Source organism: Neltuma alba, unplaced genomic scaffold, assembly GCF_004799145.2.
Source record: "Neltuma alba isolate B1F8T4 unplaced genomic scaffold, ASM479914v2 tig00010783_pilon, whole genome shotgun sequence".
Taxonomy (NCBI): Eukaryota; Viridiplantae; Streptophyta; class Magnoliopsida; order Fabales; family Fabaceae; genus Neltuma; species Neltuma alba.
Window position 1 is genome coordinate 122585 of NW_021635601.1, and position 7022 is coordinate 129606.

Consider the following 7022-nt stretch of genomic DNA (forward strand, 5'->3'; position numbering starts at 1 on the left):
CTCTTTCTTGCCTTTTTTTTTCTTTTTTTTTCTATTTCTTTTTTTTCTTTTTTTTTTTTTTTTTTTTTTGCATCCAAACTCAAGAAGGCAAAGATATTGACTTTAATGATGTACTTTTCAAAATGAAAAATCAGATAACTCATGCAAAACACTTGCTTAAAAGTACTGAATGGAATGAAAGTGAAGGCTCAAAGGGGTGAACAAAGGTTAAATGAAGTGGTTTGTGTTTGGGTAAAGGGTTTAGAAATGAATGCCCCTATCATCTTCACAAACCTAGGTATTAATGCAGCTTTGAAAAAGAATCTAGACAAGTTCTAGAGGTTAACCAAAACTAGGTGAAAATCACACAAGATGAGAAAATATATGGCTCAACAATCCTTCCATCAAGGCTTTCTCCAAGATGTTTCCTCCTTAAGTATCAAGCTATGAAACAAGGTTAATAACACTGCACCAAAGGCATTCTACTATGCTAATCAACTAAGAACAGAAATCACTTAAATCAAATGCAATCAAACTCAGCCGTGCAACATTCACAAGCATTGTGCAAAAAGATTTTAAAAGAGATGCCCAAGGATTACAAAAGTCAAGAGTCAGCAACAGAGAGAAACAGCAACTCGCCCATACAGCAGTGCAGAGCACTGAGGCGAATGAAAATAGGAGGACACAGAAACTAGCAGCAAAATTCCCAAGCAAGAATCACTCTCAAATCATGCGATGCAATTCAGAAATCAACCAATAGGCAGAGAAGAGAGCAATTATAGCAGCAATACTTAGGAAACAGGAGCAAATCCAAAGGCAAATTTTTTTTTTTTTCAAAAGAAAGCTCAACAACTCAACAACAATCCCTCCCCCACACTTGATCAATACATTGTCCTCAATGTTAAGATAATGTGAAATGAAAATAGACAAATATAAATCAAGTGATCAGAAGAGATGGCAGAATCAAGAGGAAACAAAACAAACAACTACTAAACAGAAATAAACAGCTACAACTACAGCTACTGGAAAAGTTCCCTCCCCCACACTTACTCCTAACTATCTCAGCAAACAGATATCACCAGCAATACAACATAAAGTAAAAGAGTAGGGTGGAAGGGAACAACCGGGTGATCAGGGAGGTCTGTGATTCTCATGGTAGTGCTTCAGTAGATGGCCGTTGACTTGTGAAGTTATACCGGTCTCCTCATCTACGAGCTCTACCGTGCCAAAGGGATATACTTTAGTAACTCTAAACGGACCTTCCCACTTGGTGACAAACTTCCCGGGCATCAGCTTCAACCGGGCTTTAAACTTTAGAACCTTGTCACCTTCATGAAACTGCTTCCTCAGAATCTGTTTGTCATGAATCATTTTCAGCTTGTCTTTGTAGATTCTGGCATTGTCGTAGGATTCAAGTCTCATCTCTTCAAGTTCCTGGAGTTGCATCTTCCGATTGATAAGTGAAGATTCGAGATCTGCATCACATGCCTTGATTGCCCAATAAGATTTGTGCTCGATCTCCATAGGTAGATGGCAAGCCTTGCCATAGAGCAACCGGAAGGGGGACATGCCTATAGGGGTCTTGTAGGCAGTCCTGTAAGCCCAAAGAGCTTCCTCAAGCCTTTCACTCCAGTCCTTACGGGATGGTTTCACGATCTTCTCAAGTATTCGTTTCACTTCCCGGTTAGAGACTTCAGCTAACCCATTCGTCTGAGGGTGATAAGGAGTGGCCAGCTTGTGATTGACTCCATGTTTAGCCAATAGAGACTTGATGGTCCTGTTGCAGAAGTGTGTTCCTTGGTCACTGATGATTGCTCTTGGAATGCCATACCTGCAAAAGATATGAGAACGTAAAACTTGGCAACAGTAGAAGCATCATCTTTCCTAGTTGGCACTGCCTCTACCCATCGAGACACATAATCTACTGCAAGTAATATGTATGAAAATCCAAAAGACGAAGGGAAGGGACCCATAAAATCCATGCCCCACACATCAAAGATTTCACAAAAATGCATAGGTCTTAGAGGCATCTCATGCTTCCTACCCAAACTCCCAAACCTCTGACACTTATCACAAGACTTGCAGAAAGAATAAGCATCCTTAAATAGAGAAGGCCAATAAAAACCACACTCTAAAACCCTCCTAGCAGTCCTATTAGCACTAAAATGCCCCCCACAAGATAAAGAATGTGCAAAGGTAAGGATAGAGTGGATCTCATTATTTGGAACACAGCGTCTGATGATCTGGTCACTGCATTGCTTCCACAGGATTGGAGCATCCCAGATATAGTATCTTGCCTCCCTCTTCAGCTTATCAATCTGAAATTTAGACATAGAAGGAGGTATAAGGTCAGTGACAAGATAATTAACTATATTAGAGTACCAAGGCTCATGAACAGCCAAGGCAAAAAGTGCAGAATCAGGAAATGAGTCAATAACAAGATCAGAAGAGTCAACTCCCTGTGTGCCTTCAGGTAACCGACTAAGGTGGTCAGCTACATGATTCTCCGCTCCAGCTCGATCTCTAATCTCGATATCAAACTCCTGTAGCAGCAAAGCCCATCTCAGCAGTCTAGGTTTAGACTGAGGCTTCTTAAATAGGTATCGAACCGCTGCATGATCTGTAAAGACAACCACTCGAGAGTTTATAAGATACTGTCTAAACTTATCCAAAGCAAAAATAATAGCAAACAGTTCCTTCTCCGTAGTGGTATAATTCACTTGAGCGGAATCAAGCGTCTTGGAGGCATATGCGATGACTCTAGACTGTTTCTCCTCCTTCTGTCCAAGCATGGCACCTACTGCAAAGTTAGAAGCATCACAAGACAACTCAAAATGTAAATTCCAGTTAGGTGCAGTGAGAATAGGAGGTGAAACAAGCATAGATTTCAAAGTGTCAAAAGCATGTCTACACTTATCATCAAATTTAAATTCAGTATCCTTTTTCAATAAGGTAGAAAGAGACAGAGCAACTTTACTAAAATCCTTAATAAAGCGCCGATAGAAACCTGCATGTCCTAAGAAAGACCTCAAATCCTTTAAACAAGTAGGATAAGGAAGGGATGAAATAACTTCAATTTTGGCCCTATCAACCTCAATCCCCTTTTGAGAGATGAGGTGACCTAAGACTATCCCTTTATCAACCATGAAATGACACTTTTCAAAGTTTAAAACCAATTTCTTATCAATACACCTCTCAAGAGCCTGCTCTAGGCTATTCAAGCACTCATCAAAACTCTCACCATAAACAGTGAAGTCATCCATAAAAACTTCCATGTTTTGCTCTAGAAGATCACTAAATATCGCCATCATGCACCTTTGAAAGGTGCCTGGAGCGTTACACAACCCAAATGGCATCCTTCGATAAGCAAAGGTACCAAAAGGGCATGTGAAGGTAGTCTTGTCCTGATCTTCAGGAGCGATAGGTACCTGAAAATAGCCAGAAAAACCGTCAAGAAAACAATAGTGAGACTTTCCTGAAATTCTTTCCAACATCTGATCTATAAAAGGTAATGGAAAGTGGTCCTTTCTCGTAGCATCATTCAACTTCCTATAGTCTATACACACTCTCCAAGCATTTTGAACCCTAGTTGGAATCAGTTCATCATTTTCATTTCTCACTACTGTGATACCGCTCTTCTTTGGTACTACTTGTACCGGACTTACCCACTCACTGTCTGATATGGGATAGATGATCCCAGCACTCAACAACTTTGAGACTTCCTTCTTAACCACATCCAGAATGAGAGGATTCAGTCTCCTCTGTGGTTGCCTAACTGGCTTGGACCCTTCATTCAAAAGGATCCTGTGTGTGCAAACTGATGGATTAATTCCTGGAATATCCCCTAAAGACCATCCTATAGCCCCTTTATGACTCTTCAATACAGAAATCAATCTTTCTTCTTCAGAACTACTCAAAGAACTGGAAATAATAACAGGCAATTTAAATCAGCAGCAAGAAAGACATATTTCAAATTAGAGGGGAGGGGTTTCAGTTCTAAATCAGGAGGTTGCACAACAGAAGGAACTAATTCTTTTATGTCAAGTGCATTCAATGCAAGTGGCATGTCCATATGGCTTAGGGAAGGAGATATAAGCTCATCATGATGTGTATGTCCTCCACTTCCCAACTCAGTGCCATTCTTGGATGACCTACAAAAAGAAGGATCGGTATCAATTTTATCAACAGAAACATCAAGTAAATCACAAGAAAGAGTGGGATTAGAAGTGACTAAGTCAGTAGCAAGCTTGTTGCTAGCCTCTTCTAATGTTCCAGCACCACTCAAAGGAGAAGCTACCGGTGTAGCTTGTGTAACAGCTCCTTTATCATCAGTACCTGCAGAATCAACAAACTCGCCTTTCTCAAGGCTATCATCAAGTGTAATGTTCAAGGCAGAATCACAGTTAAGACAAGATGATGCATCAAAATCATGAGAGATGGAAAGGAGGTGATCAACTTCTAAACAGTTAACACACACCACGTCACCATAACATGAGCAAAAAGAAGAAGAATGAGGGGTAGATAAACAAGTAAATGCATCATCATGCTCAACAATCTCACCATACCAGTCATGTTCATGCATCTCAGATTCATGCAAATCATCAACATCATTAACAGCACAATCAATCAAATTAACACCCAAGTAAGAGCAATCTGCATAACCTTGACTCATAGCATCAGAAATGTTGAAGGTAATCTGTTGGTCCCCAAAACCCATGGTAATGACCCCGTCTTTCACATTAATTATGGTTTGGGCTGTTCTAAGAAAAGGTCTTCCTAGAATCAAAGTGCTATCGGCTTTAATCTCATCAGTCATATCTAGCACATAAAAGTCAGCTGGGAACACAAGACCCTTCACTTGCACAAGAACATCCTCAAGAAAGCCCTTAGGATGTCTCACAGTCCTATCAGCTAGACCTAGCACAACACTGGTGTCTTTCAAGGCATGAATACCCAAACTCTCATAGACAGAGGTAGGCATAACATTTATGGCTGCACCTAAGTCTAGTAAGGCATGTGAAATGTTTGTTTTGCCTATGGTACAGGGAATAGTGTAGGAACCCGGGTCTTTACACTTAATAGGCAGCTGTGGCTTGAAGATAGCACTAACACTAGACCCCAGTTGGATTCTCTCACTATGCCTATACTTCCTCTTGTTTGTACATAGATCTTTCAGAAACTTAGCACACTTAGGCATCTTCTTAATCAAATCAAGTAATGGCACATTAACCTCAAGTTTGCTAAACATTTCAAAAAGCTCATCATTATCTTTCTTTTCAACAACTTTCTTACTCATGAGATATGAATGAGGAAAAGGCAAGTCAGAAATATTTACCTCATCACCTTTGGAAGATGATCCTTTCTCTATTGGCTCTTTGGATTGAATGGAGGTCTCTTGAGTGGCCTTGGGAATGTCTTGAGTGGTTTTAGAAGGAGGAGACTCAACTTCTATCTCTTCATCAACCGGTTCTTCACCCTCTTCATCATCTTTGAATTGCACTGTCTTAGCACCAATTTCCTTACCGCTTCTCAATGTAATTGCATTCAAAGATTTAGGATTTATCACCGTGTTGGAAGGCATTGAACCACTAGCCTTAGCTTGCTGTTCACTCACACCATTTGACAACTTAGTGACATAAGAAGTCAAATTAGAGGTTCTAGTTTCCCATTGCTCCATCCTATTCTCTAGGGCTGCAAATCTAGCTTCAGATTTAGCTTCAGACTTAGATATGTGCTCAGTCATTGCCTCAATGCCCTTGAGTATTCGAGAGAACCGCTCATCATCCTTAGACTGTGATTGCTGTGGGGTAGACATGGCTCTAGAAGATTCTCCTTGTAACCCTCCATAGTAAGTTGCCCTTGAGGAACCATATTCCCTTGAAACCCTTCTTGAACCTGCCTATTGTCACCTCCTCCCCATCGGAAATTTGGATGAGCTTTCCATCCTTCATTATATGTGTTTGAGTATGGGTTCCATTGCTTGGATTGATTGGCCCTTCCTTGATACATGGCAGAAACTTCCTCATATCTATGAGGGCAAGCAGCAGAGATGTGCATAACAGAATTACAATGCTCACAACTAGGTGCAGTCATCTCCATAGAATTAGGAGTCCGAGTGTCAGTAGGGGGAGTGTGAGATGCAAGCTTATTCAACTGTGTAGTCAAAGCAGCAATTGAGAGAAGTGAATGTGTCCAATTGAGGAATGTGGACTGAAGAAGGATTGGCATGCATTGCATTGATATTTTTAGACTCCCTGATGCTATACTGTTGATGGTTCAATGCCATTTTCTTGATAAGTTCCCATGCCTCCTCAGCAGTTAAATCAATAAGAGAACCCCCAGAAGCAGCATCCAACATCCCCTTATCTTGGGTCTTAAGTCCATCATAAAAGTATTGGACTAACTGCTCATCTGGAATCTGATGGTGTGGACATCTAGAAAGCAAGTCCTGAAAACGGTTCCAGTAGTCATAAAGTGACTCATCATAATCTTGCTTTGCAGAGTAGATTTCTTTTCTCAATGTGGAAGTCCGGGAAGCAGGGAAATACTTCTCCAAGAATGCTTTTCTGAGGTTGTTCCAGTTATGGTAGGCATCTGCCATATAACTAGGCAAGCTCATGTACCATTCTCGTGCTTTGCCCTCCAGAGATAAGTGGAATACCTTCCAAAGAACCTCATCCAGATCAGCCCCAACTGGCTTCATGCTAGCACATACCATAGAGAGAGATTTCAGATGTTTGTACGGGTCCTCACCTGTCAAACCATAAAATTTAGGCAAATTATTAAGCAGTGGACCTTTAATCTCAAAATTAACATCAACATTAGGGCATGCAACATTAAAAGGATCATAATTTGCATCAGAAGTAGTGGCTTCCCTAATAGTTTTTCTTCTAGGGTTATCTCCATTATTCTCTCCTATTCTGTCATGCTCCCCATTATGTCCATTGCCCCCTCTCTCATTACCACCATTGTTGTTACCATTAGGATTATTAACTGTTTCCATTATGTCACCTAAGTCAACCACCAAATCTAGATCAGTTAAA

The 7022-nt window shown here is 40.6% G+C and overlaps 1 pseudogene; it reads right to left on the minus strand.

Annotated features, from left to right (window-relative positions):
- Positions 1 to 927: 927 nt before the first annotated feature.
- LOC114759033 (uncharacterized) lies at positions 928 to 6682 on the minus strand (annotated as a pseudogene).
- Between the last annotated feature and the right edge of the window lie 340 nt (positions 6683 to 7022).